The 15866-nt window shown below is 39.6% G+C and overlaps 1 protein-coding gene across 6 annotated transcripts in view; it reads left to right on the top strand.

Annotated features, from left to right (window-relative positions):
- Positions 1-15866, top strand: part of GRIA4 (glutamate ionotropic receptor AMPA type subunit 4) — a 229016-nt gene that overhangs the window by 139009 nt on the left and 74141 nt on the right. The window lies entirely within an intron of this gene.

Here is a 15866-nt window from a genome sequence, read left to right as displayed (position 1 = left end):
ATTCATTTGACTACTGCCTAATTTGGATGGGATTAATTTTACCTAAGAAATAAGCTATTCTGAATTTGTGCAGGTGAATTTTCAAAACTAACTGTACAATCTTTGTACTGTTATTTGAACTTTTGGAGTCTCCACAGTGACCACTGATATGTTTACACTAGATCTAATTATACTGAAGGTTAGATACTTCAGAACATTTCTGCAATTTATTCATATTGTGCATTTTCTTCTGCTCTGCAGAAAAGGCCCTGGGTGTCCTGGTGAACAACAGGTTGGACATAAGCTATCAGTGTGCCCTTGTGGCCAACAAAGCCAATGGAATCCTGACATGCATTAGAACTGGGGTGAACTTCCCCTCTAGTCAGCCCTGATGAGGCCACATGTGGAGTACTGTGTCCAGTTCTGAGCTCTTCAGTTCAAGATAGACAGGGAACTGCTAGAGTCAAGCAGAGGGCCACAGAGATGTTTGGGGCCTGGAGCTCTTCCTTACTAGGAAAGACTGAGAGACCTGGGGCTTTCAGCCTTGAGAAGGGAAGACTAAACTGGAATCTTATCAATTCTTATAAAGGCAGGAGTCAAGAGGATGGAGCCGGGTTCTTTTCAACAGCACCCAGTGACAGAACAAGTGGCAACAGGCACATACTGGAACACAGGAAGTTCCATAAGACATGAGGAAAAACTTAACTGTCAAGATGACAAAGTACTGGAACAGGCTGCCCATAATGACTGTCAAGTCTCCTTCTCTGGAGATATTCAAAACCTTCCTGAATGCTTTTCTGTGTAACCTATTGTAGGGAACCCACTTTAGCAGGAGGTTGGATGATGATGATCCCTAGAGGTCCCTTCCAACCCCTACAATTCTGTGATTCTACCCCAAGTACCCTGGAGCACCACTTCATCTTTCAGGAGGAATGCCCCTGTACACGCAGCAATGCTGTTGCAGGCAGGCTGAGTGAAGAACACAAGAGACCTGTATGTTTACTCTCTAGCACAGAGATCCCGGTCTTCCTAGATCAGATCAACTGCGAGTAAGTGGGGTTCTGTGTTTAGCCAGTGGCTTGGGACTCCAAAATGAAAGCAGTTTGCCTTCAGATATCAAGAGCAGTCAGAAACCATCTCAGAGAAAAAATGTATACAATCTGCCAAAAATGGGAGTGAGGTAGAAAGAATCTGCCCCAATGTAGAAAATGCAAAATAAGATCAGTTTTAAAATAATCAGTCTCTGACTTTCCAGTTTGTATGAGGACTTTAATAGACTGTAGCAGACTGGTATGGTGACTTCACAAATGGACTAAAAATTGGAATGCTCCTCCCTATATACACAGAGGAACTGATTAAGCTTCAGTGATTCTAATTAACTCAACTTTTGCTGCCTGGTTCTCCTGTAATTGAGAGTCTAAGCTGTGACAATACTGTAATACTTCACAACATACAAGTAAATAATCTTAAGAATGTTTAGGAAAAGTAATTACATCTCAGTAATGAGATGGTATCTCAAACTATTTTGCCCTTAAATTTACGCTAATGAGGGGAGAGAATCTGTCTTGTGGGTTTGCAATTTTAGTTTCAAGTGACTGCCCACATCTGTACACACTTCTCATGGCTGAGAAGCATGAGACCTCAAGCACTGAAGACTGCTTTCACCGTGTCTAGAGAATGAGTGTGTGAGGTGCTCTCCTGCCTGTATCTGGTGCCCACTTATCCAACTTGGAATCTTCCACTTTCCTCTCCCAGCTGCCCCGCTGAGAAGAGCAGCCCCTTGCCATTTCCTCATTCTTGTGCAACTTTAATCTTATCACTTTCATTTTTTTCTCTTATATTTTTCTTAGCTCATTGTTGTATTTTTCTTTTTTCTCATTTATTTTCTCCTCTCCACGTGCTTTGATTTATGCAGAAGCTGTATCCATACTCCATATTTGAGGTCTGCTTCATGGAAAATTATTTTCTGGATCACAACAATGTATCTGAAATCCAAACTCGAGAAACTTTGCACAAGCCAGCATGTGCATTTTTCATTATACAGTCTTCCTTTCAGATTTTTATGTTTCTGTAGTGAGGCTGATTTTTAAATATTTTCTAGAAAGGAATGGTTAGGATAAGTGTTAAATTCAGGAGATGCATTCAGCCTGTCCTCAGGTACTTATGTCTAATTAACTTGGATTGCCCACAAAAAGTTTTGAGTTTTCCCTCCTGAGGCTATGCCAAGGCAAACCATTATGGTTTTCTCAATAGCGCTATGTTTCTCTTCTTTAACCATGCTCCCCCACACAGAACTACACATTATCTGGTTGATAGTAGAGATATTTGGTGTTCATAGAAACAATTCACTTGGTTTCTGTATTAGTGCCAATTGGCATGGCTTAGTTCAAAGCATTGTTTAAGCACTGGAAAAAGGATCACTTTGAGCAAGGTCATAATTGCTTTGATTTGTTGCTTTGATTCATCAGTGAGACAGGCAGTATCTTCGGCCTGAGTCAGTACATGTCCACCTACTCTCAAAAATCTGCTATAACTTAAGTGTACCAGGATAATTTTAGCTCTTCAGATTTTACTGTCAGGATAGTGAAAGAACACCCTACCTCCTTAAAATCATATAACCACTATAGTGAGAAGTGCTTTTGGTTGTCTCTGAATGAGATTTCTCCTCTATACATGCCTCTAGCATACCTCATCTTCCTGAAATCCCGAGCTATGAAAGACCAAACACAAACATCAATACCTCTGCCGTAAGTTTTTCTTTGCTTACCCATTTCCATTCTACTAACAGCAGTGGAAAAGACTACACAAATGATAACAAAAATCTCTAGCTTTTCAATCATCTTATCCTTTCCGTAGTACAAGCCCAGACATAAGGCTTGATGCTGCCGCTGCTGTTCACCCCAAAATTGTGAGTCTTAGAACCACAAAGGAGCATGGAAAGCAATAACATGACGATCTGCTACGTGTCAGATTTCTTCAGAACTTCAGAACATGTGCTTCCATTTTGGAGAAAACACATCTACATTTTGCAGTTGCAGAGGACTTTTTATGCTTCTCAGATTTTTTACTGAAACCTCATAAATGATCCCTCTAAAGCTAATGAAGTGTTTCCCCAGTTTACTCACCTGGCCTTTTTTTTCATTTGTTCTGACACAGTCAAAATAAAAATATGCAACATTTTTAATTAAAAAATTATGATAGCCTCTATTTCTATTGCATAAATGACTAGGAAGGGAGAAAAGGTCCAATTTCCCTATGTGCATGAAATTAGAGATAGTTTTTTACCATTAGGTTTCCAGTTTAGCAGAACGGAATAGAAAAAAAGAAACTAAACCAAAGATCTAGATAGATAAAATGACATATCCATAGTTTTGTATAACAGATATAGCTTATATATAGCTGAAGACAATTCTAGTGATTAATATTGTGTCAAGGACCGTGATGTCCTTGTCAACAACTCCTTCTACTGTGAGCCACGATACATTCACCAAATGATCTTTAAAGAGCACTGAAAAATTCTTTTTGAATCAAAGAATGAAAATCACTAAGAGAGATGGAAAATTCTCTGCTTATGTGTCGCTTCTTTCCAGTTGGGTTTCTAAAGAGCTTCCCTGAAATTAGCACACAAAACTTTCTGTTTAAATGGAGCGCAGAGCAAGTCCAGGAGGGAGAAAGGCAGGTTGTGAGGCTTCTAATGGCAGAAACCTCTTCTTCTTCATGAGGAATCTGTTGCTAGGAAACCTAAACGTCATTATTGTAGGTCCTCTTTTTATCCTTCTTCTTCTGCCATCGTGGCATTCCTAGGCACTTGGGTAAGAGTCATGTGCAGCACCTCCTGAGATGGCCATCTTCCTCGAGATAAGTCCACACAAAAGACCGCTTCACAGCAATTAAGTTGTGGCTTATCTCTCTCTCGTCCCCTGGCCTTGTCCATATGTGTCCCTCAGACAAAGGATTTCACAACCCTTGCCCAGGACTTGTCCATCACTTTTCTCCAGACAAAGGATTTCTCAACCCTTGCCCAGGACTTGCTTGGACTTGTCCATCTGTGTCCCCAGCAAGCTTTGAGACAATGATGTAAAAGAATAATCTCTTCCACATGTAATTGATATTTTAAAAACTTTGTAATGTTATTTCATAGAATCATAAAATGATCTGGGTTGAAAAGGACCACAAAGATCATCCAGTTTCAACCCCCCTGCTATGTGCAGGGTCACCAACCACCAGACCAGGCTGCCCAGAGCCACATCCAGCCTGGCCTTGAATGCCTCCAGGGATGGGGCATCCACAACCTCCTTGGGCAACCTGTTCCAGTGTGTCACCTCCCTCTATGTGAAAAACTTCTTCCTAATATCTAACCTAATCCTCCCCTGTCTCACTTTAAAGCCATTCCCCCTTGTCCTATCAATATGCACCCACATAAGCAGCCATTCCCACCTCCTGTTTATATCCTTCCTTCAAATATTGGAAGGCCACAGTGAGGTGTCCCCAGAGCCTTCTCTTCTCTAAACTAAACAAGCCCAGTTCCCTCAATTTTTCCTCATGGGAGAAGTGCTCCAACCCTCTGATCATCTTAGTGGTCCTCCTCTGGACTCGTTCCAAGAATTCTGACTCTTTCTCGTACTGGGGGCTCCAGGCCTGGACGCATTACTCCAGATGAGTCTCCATTTCATACAATTAATGAGACTCCATTTCATACAACTAATCCACCAGTACCATAGGAAGCAGTATAACAGCTGAAAAGTCCAGGTTTAACTATGCATCAACTACATTGTGAGAATCAGGCTTGTGTGTTTCTCTCACATTTCAATTAGAATTTTTCCTTCTTCCCGTAATTATGCCCATTCTACTTTTTGTCGCACATTCTATGCTAGTGTATTTCCATTTCTGGCTTTTTCACTGAAAATCAGAAGTCAGGTCAGCTTTAGAATAAAAGGGGAATCTATTAAAAAAAAATTAAAAAATCATTACTTCTTTCCTATTATGTATTTACTAAATTTCTTTTTGATATACATACAGAACTCACATTTCAAAATAAATATGCCTACAAAAGAAATCTGTTTTTATTTATTACTGAGAAAGACCAAATTAAGACAATACTAAATAGCTATTCCAGTTGAATTTAAAAAAACCCAAGTCATAGAATCATAGAATTGTAAAATGGCATGGGTTGGAAAGGACGTCAAGATCCACCCCCTTTCCCCCCTCCGGTGCTGGCAGGGCCACCAACTTCCCCATTTAATACTGGACCAGGCTGCCCAGGGCCCCATCCAACCTGGCCTTGAACACCTGCAGGGATGGGGCATCCACAACTTCTCTGGGCAGCCTGTTCCAGCACCTCACCACTCTCATAGTGAAGAACTTCCCCTGACATCCAAACTAAATCTTCCTTCCTTCAACTTAAAACCATCTCCCCTTGTCCTGCTGTTATCTACCCTTTCAAAGAGTTGACTCCCCTCCTGTTTGTAGGCTCCTTTTAGGTACTGTAAGGCTGCAATGAGGTCACACTACAGCTTGTTCTTCTCCAGGCTGAGCAAGCCCATCTTCAAGTCAGGCTTAGTTGTTTGTTTAACATTTATTGTTATTTTATTCTGATTAGTATTTATTAATTGTTTTATTTGTATCTTTGCAGTCCCAAAATAGGAGAATGAAGCTGGGGTTAGAGTTATTAGAAGTAAGGACTGACAAAACTCCTTTGGGTTTTGTGGGTGTTGATTTACTCTCAGTCTAGCACTGTCAACCAGTACCATAAAAATCTCCCTCCCACATACATACCAAAAAAGCAAGAAATAGCATTTTCTATAGCTAACCGGAAATGTTCACAAATTGATCAACCAGGTAGTGCCCATGTCCTGGCTGGTGAGCTGTCAGGCAGGATGCTAAGTGCCTGTGTTCATCTTATCCCTTTGGTTAAATCAGATGGATCTCTGTTAGTAATAGTAAGCACAATAGAGAGTAAGCGTCTTAGATGTCTTAGATGATGTCCTAGAGACATGATCTTCCTTTCAAATATAGCCGACACTGTGCCCAGTGTGTTAAGAGATATTTTCCTGGAAAACTGATAGAAGACAGATCAGTAGTGAAAAAATAATATCTGGAAAAAGCAGAATTATGGATACATACTAAAATGCACACATTTAAGAAAATGTCCTGTCACTCTTTAAGATGTGCTTCTATTTAGTTAGCAGGATTAATGTACCTTCAGCAAATACATGTCACAGATTTCTTTTGTTATTTCTTCATTTGCTAACTTTCAAGCTAGAATGAAATGTAATAAAATGATGAACTTGTGAACAGATTTGGAGAACAACAGTAGATCATTTTGAAGATTTCAGTGAAAATGTATTATTTGTTCAATCACTGTATTTGTTCTTTTTACTTTTCCAGACACTAATAGCATGTATTACTGGACACACATACTGTCATTTGATCAGCCATAGCTGATCGCACTGCTGTAACTTTCAGTTTGTATAGTGTTCAAAAATGTGCCTACATGGACAATGAGGTCAGTGCTCCAAATAGATTTTACAATTAAGTTGAAAATTGTAAGAATTATTTAGATGGCAGTGGATAATTTGTTAACTATAACTATTTTGGCCCACTTCCATTGCTTTTTGTTGTTAATCAAATTAAAAAAAAAAAAACAACACACACACACATTCAAAATCATAAAACAAAACTACCAAAAACATGAATACTGAAGTTGAAATTTAACTCTTATGGTCCCCTGGTTATTTTTCTGGCAAACTTCTTTGCTGGGAGCACCTATGAAATACCACAGAGCAAATAAGTTACCAGGAAGAAGGCTGGAGTCGCACAGTTGAGTTTTATTTTTAGGCAGATTTAGATCTGTTTGTGAAATTCAGGCTGTGAAATACTGATGCTAACAGACCTGTTCTACAGTCATAGAACAGCACAATGGTTTGGAACAGACCTCTGAAGGTCATCTGGACCAAATCCTTCTCAACGGGGCAAGCTTAGATTAATTACTCAGCCCCCCCTGTCAAATTTTGAACACTTCCAGGGATGGAGATCTTGCAGCCTGTCTATGCTTGGTTCCATCATTTGACTACTTGCTCTTAAAAAACAAAAATAAAATAATAAAAATCTAATATCTAGTTAAATTTCTGTAACTGTGCACTTCCACGATGAGTTAGGTACCCTCTTCCCTACACCATTCCATCAGGTATTAATGTTCGTTAATAAAAATCCCCTGAGACTTCTTGTTCCAGGCTGAACACTCCCAGCTCTCTTAGCCTCTCTTCTTCCATCAGGTTCTCCAGTACCTCAGACTCCTTCTTGGCCCTTTGCCAGACTCTTTCCTGTTGGTGTCTCTTGCACTGGGGAGCCCAGCACGGGGCACAGCACTCCAAACGTGTCTCACCGGGGCTGAGCAGAAGGGAAGGATCATCTCTCTCGACCTGCTGGCAATGCAGCCCAAGAGGCTGATAGTTTTTTGTTGTTGTTGTTGTGATGATACATGGCTGGCTCATAGAAACATATCACAGAATTATAGAATGGCTTAGTTGGAAGGAACTTCCAAACCCATCCAATTCCATCCACCCTGCTGTGGTTAGGGCTGCCACCCACCAAATCGGGCTGCCCAGGGCCTCATCCAACCTGGTCTTTAATGCCTTCAGGGATGGGGCATTCACAGCTTCCCTGGGCACCCTGTGCCAGTGCCTCTCCACACACTGAGGAAAGAATTTCCCTGTAATATCTAACCCTTTCTTCTAGATCTCCTTTCTTCTAAATGATTACCCCACGTCTCCCCCATGTCCTGTCATCCACATGATGAAAAAGTTGGTATCCATCTTGTTTATAAGCATTCTTTAAATATGGAAAGGCTGCAATGAAGTCCTGCTCTCATTACTGAGTCAGGAGAAGGGTCTGGACGAAAAATAGGGCACAGATCAACACAGATGACCTCATTTGGTATTTGTTCCTCTGTTTGTACAGGGATAAAGATACCTTATGGGTAGATGAACTATGTATCACTATTTAATCTTGCAAACCTATATTGTGCTTGCATCAACAAGAGCTAGAAGGAATACCAGGGTAATCAGATGAACATCTGTGCTATTGCAAGTGACTATATCTAAAACATTCTTCACTAAGAGGGCACCTTTTTCTCCAGAACTTTGGTTCCTCATTCTATGCTGCTGAAAGCTCTGCTGCTATAATTTCTCATAGTTTTCTTAGGTAGATTTTAACTAGGAATTGAATTTAACCATGTCTGCATGATGACCTTCATACAAAGCATGGCCAAGTAAAGGCAAAAGTACCTGCTAGGTATGAGTACATTTGCTTAGCACTTCAGTGCCTACTCCTTTCCAAAAGAGCATGTTGTTATTTCTAATTTGCGCATTCTCAGAGCTTCTGTGTCTGTACATACATGTATGTATAAAAAAACATGCAAATAGCCATGTACAGAGCTTGATTCAGGAAAAAAAAAAATCTTTTCTGGAAAAACAGCAATGAATTTCATTTCCTTTCTTCTGCCAGTAGCAGATCCATCCTTTCCCTCCATCTCAATCTCACAAAGTTCAAACCTCAGCACTCCATGTGTTAAAAGTCTTCCAAGGTGTCTGCTGCAAGCAGCAGCATCTTCTGAATTTTGCATTGCAATTCAGTTTTGCTGTCAGAGATACTCAGTCTGGCTCCTGCATTGCCCAACAGACTGATCCCAGTCTTTTTCTTCTTTCCAGCCCTCCCGCATAGGAGCTAAATGGGATATTTCCCAGTAGATTTCTCAGCTCTGTCAGCACTCTGTATCAGCAAGATGATGAGTCTCTGCTCGTCCAGGGCTGTATTCGCCTTTAAATACAGAGGTGAAAACTGCTGTGCAGCATCTGGCATGTATTTAATGCGTCAGTGCACACAGCTGAATTTATACATAATCATAAAAAGAACACTCATTGCATTTTGTAATACAGAAAATTAAACACAGGTGTAAAGTTGCCACATAGCAAAGTACTAGTATTGTTAATTTTGTAAAAATTACAAGCCAATAAGCTCTAATTAATAGCATGTAACAATATGTATTATCAAGCATGGAAGGGAAGTAGCTGCATGGTGCTTTGGACTCTGTTCATAACTGTCTGAGTAACTCTGTTTTTCAATTATTGTTTTCCACCTCTGATCCTCAGCTTCCCTAACCTTAAAGAAAGAGTCTTGAGATATGCTGCCAGAAAGTACCATGGTAGTGTTAGCACTCCAAACCAAATCTGTCTGATGGGTAAGGCGGAGCAGACTGCCGTTTGAACGATTGATTATTATTGTTACTGGCAAAATGAAAGTAAATGAACACGTAAGTGGTGAAAAATACAGAAACTGACGTATTCCGTTCCTTCTTGTTCTGATTGCAATATTTTGCCACTGGCATGCTGAACCTGAAAAAGCAATGTTTGATTGTTGAAGCTTTCTAAATTGATAAAGCTGTAATTTTTGCTGTTTTAAAAAATATGTTGTTTCTTAGCTTAATTTTCAGTGTGTCTGCTAAGTGAAGCTGACAACTGACATTTTTACAAGTGATATCTAGACCAATTAATTGAGAATAATAAATTGAAGCAGAATACTTACGGAGAAGCAGAAATTAACCAGATACATGAATTCAGCAGAACATGAGCTCAATCATTCCTTACAATCTCCTCTGATTGAAGTATACAAGCATAGAGGATCACCACCTCAATATGTACAAGTGTTTATCAAGTGTTTATTTGCTTTTTTTTTTTTTTTTTACATTTAGTTGCATAATGAGGATTTCTTTATCCCTTGAGTTGAAAGTGCCATGAACTTGCCTACTCTCTCCTTGTCTCCACATTTCCTGTTCATTCTTTTGATTTAATTGAACAAAATGTAGGCTTAGTTCTTCTCACATAGTAACACAGAAGCAGATCATCAGCCAAAGAATTTGGTGCATGCAGAGCATTTTGGCCAGAAGCAGCATCATTGGACTTAGGATGCTTCAGGGCCATAGAAGCAGCACTCTTTTTATCTTTTCTTCATCCAAAAGGTTTGGAGAGATCCATAATGTGCCTTTTCCTCATCACTTCTGTCCCTTTGTATTTGTTTGCTTTTCCCCTAGAGGTCTATGGAGTAGCTTCTAACACTGATGTCAATGTAATCTGATAGCTCTTTGAGGCAGCCAGCTGCCAGTGCTGCTACCAGCGTCTTCCTCACCCTGCAGTCAGCAGGGGCTCCCTGCCTAGGTTCATTTTCTATAGAGCAGCTGGGATTTTGCACACAGTAATAGGCCCACACCGCAAAGTAATACAAATACATTTTGTCACTGCACCGCAAACTGATGAGGTTTGGACCCAAGAAATAGCTCATTTCATGAACAAACAAATAGGCAAAGACAAAGGATGAATACAAATGGTTTGTGAGATTTGTAAAGTGACCTTCTTCTCACACTCTTCCTGCCTCTCCCTCACTGCACATCCCCAGCTGTGTCACTGGTGTTCAGCCACCCAGCCTGCTCCACACCCAATGCGCAGTTCAGAAAGAAACACGTAGACTGTAGAGAGACACAGCTGCTTTGTTCATCGCCTTCTTGTACACCCTACCCTTTGTGGTGATTTTAGGCTTTTAACTGTTCACCATCTCCCCAGCTATAGTGCCCTTTTGAGAGCAATGGCTTTTAAAATTAAGCATGTTTTTCGATGGCATTTTTACAGCTTTGTAAAAGATTTATCCTTGCATCAGATATTTTATAAAATCCCATTTCAGTTGTGATTTATATCATCACTGTTTCTGCTGGAGTATTTCAGGTCAAGTCTCAATCTTCCATCTTTAACAAGTCCCTAGACTTTTTATATTGTGTTAGACAGACTTTGTTTTATTGCATGTATTCTTTTTTTAAGGAAGTGGATTGTGAGACAATTCCAAAGAGGAGAACCTTTTTTAAAGTCCCACTGGTAATGAACAGCTATCACCCTTTGAAGAGATTTAACTGAAAAGAAATTCTTTCCACACTACCTTTACTGACCTTCATCTGTTGGAAAACATAATGAGAGAGATTTCATGCTATGGAAGTTAAGCATTCTTTTAAAATTAGTTATATGCAATATCCATTTCTGTGGCAGTGAAGGGCAGAGACTAACTTGAGTCTGATTCTCTGTTCAGGCACTGATGTAAGTCTGTAAATGGCTTTATCAAAGTTGTGAACATACCAGTCTTGAAGGGAATAAAAACAACAAATAAGAGAGAGAGAATAAAAGCAGACTTTAGACCTCTTCTTCTCTTTGATAATGGAATAGTTCCCGAGTTTCCTAAACCAGACTATTGTTCAGCTAAACATAACGAATAGTGTTGCCTGGTAAAATCAGAAAGTTCCAAGTTGTGTATAAAGCCTAAGTTTCATTCAGATCTCCCTGACTCTGCTTTTACCACACTTCAAAGTCAACAGTATTATTCTAACTACTGTGATTATCACTTGACATTACTGACATCAGAATAAGATAAGAATAATAATAGCAGGACAAGGCGAAATGGTTTTAAGTTGAGGGAAGGAAGATTTAGGTTGGATGTCAGGGGGAAGTTCTTTACAGAGAGAGTGGTGAGGTGCTGGAACAGGCTGCCCAGAGAGGCTGTGGATGCCCCATCCCTTTCAGGTTCAAGGCCAGATTGGATGGGGACCTGGGCAGCCTGGTCCAGTATTAAATGGGGAGGTTGGCAGCTCTGCCTGCAAAAGGGAGATTGAAGCTTGATGATCCTTGAGGTCCTTTCCAACCCAAGCCATTCTATGATTCTATGATAAGGCATGCTAAATCAAGAAGAAAAAGTTCTCACAATACTCTGTTCGTACACACAAATGCATTTAATAATGTGAGTGATTTTCAATAGAGCATAATACTGTTTTATATTTTTTCTAAGTTCATCTTTTTGTGGACTTAAAGACAGACATAAAAAATGATCTTTGAAACAAAAAAAAAAATTAGATTCTTAGAAGGCACTGATAGTTGATGTCCTTAGTATTTCATTTTGTTTGATTCTCTGTTGCTACATTAACTAAAACAAAATGCTCACTAATTGTGTGAGTAGTAGTTAATACTTTGACTTTTGTTGTCTTTCATATTAACAATAATTTGGGGAGTAAGTTTTGCCTTTTTATTCATTCTTCTTCAGAAGTGTTGCTTATTTCATAATTTCTTCAGTTGTACCTACAAGTTTAAAAGAGCTCACTGAATTACAGCATGCATATGCCCCAAAGCCAGCGCAGCATCCCACTTTCCCATGCTCTCATCCTTCCCCACAGATGTTATAAGTCAGTTCACCCTGCCCAAAGCTTTCTTCCCAAAATCTCCTTGGAGGAAGCTGAGGTCACCTTGAACTCTCAACACAATGAAAGCCAGGTGTAATATCTCTGTGTGTGCTGTTAAGGAGAAACCAGATTGGGAGCATAGAGCAATAGTAAGTATTAAAAGACTGAAGTGAAGAAGTAGTATATGACGGGCAGGAATGGATCTGGCCGCTGTTGTTCTGATTGCCAGCACCAGTTCATGTTTTAACCGAAGTATCCTAAGGCCATGCATAGGGTCTTCCCTTACGTGCCATACCAGCAGTTTCATTGTGTGTGGTTATTATATGACTGGTAAAGCTCATCACTGGTTCCCGGCTCTCCCAGGCTCTGTGCCAGGCTGGGTGCAGGCTGCATCAGGGCTGCTCCCTGGCAGGGCCACCACACGGGTCTGTGACACCTCAGCATCTGTTCAGGGCCTCCATTCTGAAATGAAGATGGCTCCCAGTACCCAATCTCACACCACAAGTGTGCCTGCCACCTGTCCCACATGCACATGCAGCATCTTAATTTGCTTCAGGAATGTGCTTTTTGGAGTGGATGTCCTGATTGTGGCCATTTATTTGTGCTGTGTTTCACATCAAGGATGTCCTGTGGTCTCTGAATACATTAATTTCTTCTGGGTGATGCCAAATGAGAAGATGTGCCCTAGATGTGAACTAGCTTCCATTGTGAGTTGTGGCCAAGGAGCAGGTTAGAGACAATTGAGAGTAAAACCCTGAACCATGCTTGGAATGGATGCCAGCTCCCTAGCACAAACACTTGTGCTGTGTACACCCTATCTTATGGAGTTTGCTGCTTGCTGTCATGGAGATAATAGACAGTACAACTGTGTCTTTTCTCTGCATTGTTACTGAGCTTGGCCTTTTGGCCAAATTTGGAAATGCACAAAGTGGCATGTGGTGTATTAAGGTGTCCCCAGACTTAGAGAATTTCTGTAGCAAAAGATTTCTGGAAGATACCTCATTTACCAAAATCTCAGTCCTCTTTTTCTCTTTTGGAGTAGATATCTATCTGTTTTTTTTTTTACCTTACTCCTCAGCTCTACCACAAGAAAAAAAAATACTCTTTCCTGACTCACTAGCACTCATGTCTTTACTGCGTAGTTCATGGCTATAACTACTATTATGTGTACAGAATAGTCAAAGTCTCATCTCTGTTAAAGTCTCCAGTCACTGATATCAGTAAAAGGATAGAGAAGGAAAATGTTCGACTCTGTGGAGTTCTTTGAGAAGTTCCTTTTCTTGTTAGAAATTTATCTTAGTGCAGAAGTACGACATAAAGAGTTCATCAGGTAGCAAGGATTCCTATCCTATATTATAGATCATAAGCTGCACCTTTAAGAATTCAAGAGATAAGGGTGGAAGGTATTTTCACTAAACAGGCACTTTTTTCCTAAATCATGAGTGATAAAAATCAGAATTATGTTTAATCTTAGTTGAAAGTGCAAGCATATAGCATCATTTCTTTTCTCTGTCTGTGTGATCAACATTTTTAGGGTGAAATTCATCTCAGTTAACACTAGGGATATAAAATGTAGGTGCCTACATCAGATCTAATCATCATCAGGTCTTCTTGTAGTCAGCGGAGAAAAATAAGCACTTTCAGGGCACAAGCTGTCTAATTAATTTTAGACGTGTACTTCAGAATGAGATGAATCATTTCCTCTGAGTGCCTCTTCTTTCTGCCGACTTTAAAGGAAGCACAGACAACTAGATGATATGTAGATGTGTGCCTTTATTGCATACCTTCAGAGACAAGCTTTGAGAGAATATGCTTACAAAAATCTTTCCTTTTTTCATAAATATTCTGTATTTTTCACATTAAATCTGGGAATTCTGCAGTCATTTCTACACGCATTTGCTAGGAAAAAGAACAGAGGCAAATCCATTTAATCATTTGCAATATTTACTCATTTTGACTATGTGAAAAACTACAGAAATATAGATGATATACCTCAAAAGATGCATGTTTACCTTGAGCATGCTTAATTTAACCAATATGTTGCAATGATTGTCATAATTTGTGTTACAAAACCACACCAAGGAACAAATCACTAAGGCTGTTAACTGCCAAAGCTGTATCAGGTCCCAAGAGCTCAAAGGGAGTTGCAGTGATTTCCCAAGCTGAGGATCTGGCCCATGGTTATCTCATTACATTAATTTTAAATCACATCCTCTTACACTGAAACTGTGATGTTGTATATGTTCAAATTGTGGGGTTTTAATCTCTATCATTTTCCCTCTAGTAGGGAGGTAAGCATATTGTCATTACCACAGACTGTGGAAGAAGTATGTATGTAAAAGTACTACTGATGTTGGAGATCACATTTCCATTGAAGCCATTCAAGTCTCTCATTGTACTACCAAGGATGTGAATTCATTATTTACAGAGGGGGAAAAAAAAAAAAAAAAAGAAAAAAAATATATTTAATTACTGATATTAATAAATGATAACAAATTGTATATTCATTATTACTTTAAAATAATAAAATTAATTATTATCGATCTGCAGCACATGACAAACACTTTCCTGTATCTTATTTATTCATTTGAAAGGAAGATAAAAATCTATAGTGAGGATGAGTGCTTGAGGAGAAAAAAACATGATTTTATGATTCTGTGAGTGGTCACAATGGTGATATGTTGACAGTTGGATTTGATCTTATAGATCTTTTCCAACTTTTATAATTCTGTGATTCTGTGATATATTTGACTACAAACAGACTTTCTTAAAGTGAATGGTAAACCATTGAATATAATTGAAAATGAGAGTTAAAGGGCTCTTTGTTGGCATTAAACACAAGTTACATGGTAACATGAGTATTGCTACAAATTTATTTAGTAAAAACCCTTCTAAAGTCTAACAAATCTATTAGCGCCATTTTCTACTGAGAAGATTTTCACTCCTCATTTTTGGTATTCAGCACATTAAATAGGCATGCTGTCATAGAAATGGCAATAATATTGGTACAAGGCATGGGCTGACACTGGTTTTGTCTAATCCCTGTTGTTGCTGTATCAAGACCATAGCACATCAGGGGTGTTCTCCCTGTGAGTCACTTGATGTTAGATGATGGCTATAGGCTCAAAAGTGTATGGCTTCCCCTTGGGACCAAGCACTGTGTTGCCCCTCTCACCTCCTGCATCACCAGGAGGCCCTCACAGCTGGAGACAAGGGGCTTTCACAGCAGCAAGCCTGGCTGCCTCTTCTTGCTCTGTCCTTACTCATTCCCATTCTGGAATCTTCAGTTTATTACTGAGAAGTGAATAACGCTCAGAGTACTTGACCACCTCAAGGGCAAAAAGCTTTGATCCCAGGAGGTGAAAACCCAGTTTGATTCATAAATGCTGCACTCATTTGAAATGAAAAAGTACATTAGGAGGTAGGCTTTCTAGCTAATGTGTGACCTCCTGCTTCTGAATTTGTGTCCCGCAGGTAATTGCTGTACTTGATGAAATAGTGTACTACACTAACACTTTCAATCATATGGAAGGCGCTCAGATTACCAGTTCATTACTTTACCCACTTTAATTTTAACTTTTTTTCCCATGATTAAACACCTGGAAAGTTATAGCTACTTTAT

The sequence above is a fragment of the Meleagris gallopavo genome, chromosome 1 (genome assembly GCF_905368555.1).
Source record: "Meleagris gallopavo chromosome 1, MGAL_WU_HG_1.1, whole genome shotgun sequence".
Lineage (NCBI taxonomy): Eukaryota > Metazoa > Chordata > Aves > Galliformes > Phasianidae > Meleagris > Meleagris gallopavo.
Note: the sequence above shows the minus strand (reverse complement) of the source record. Positions and strands in the feature narration are given on the sequence as shown.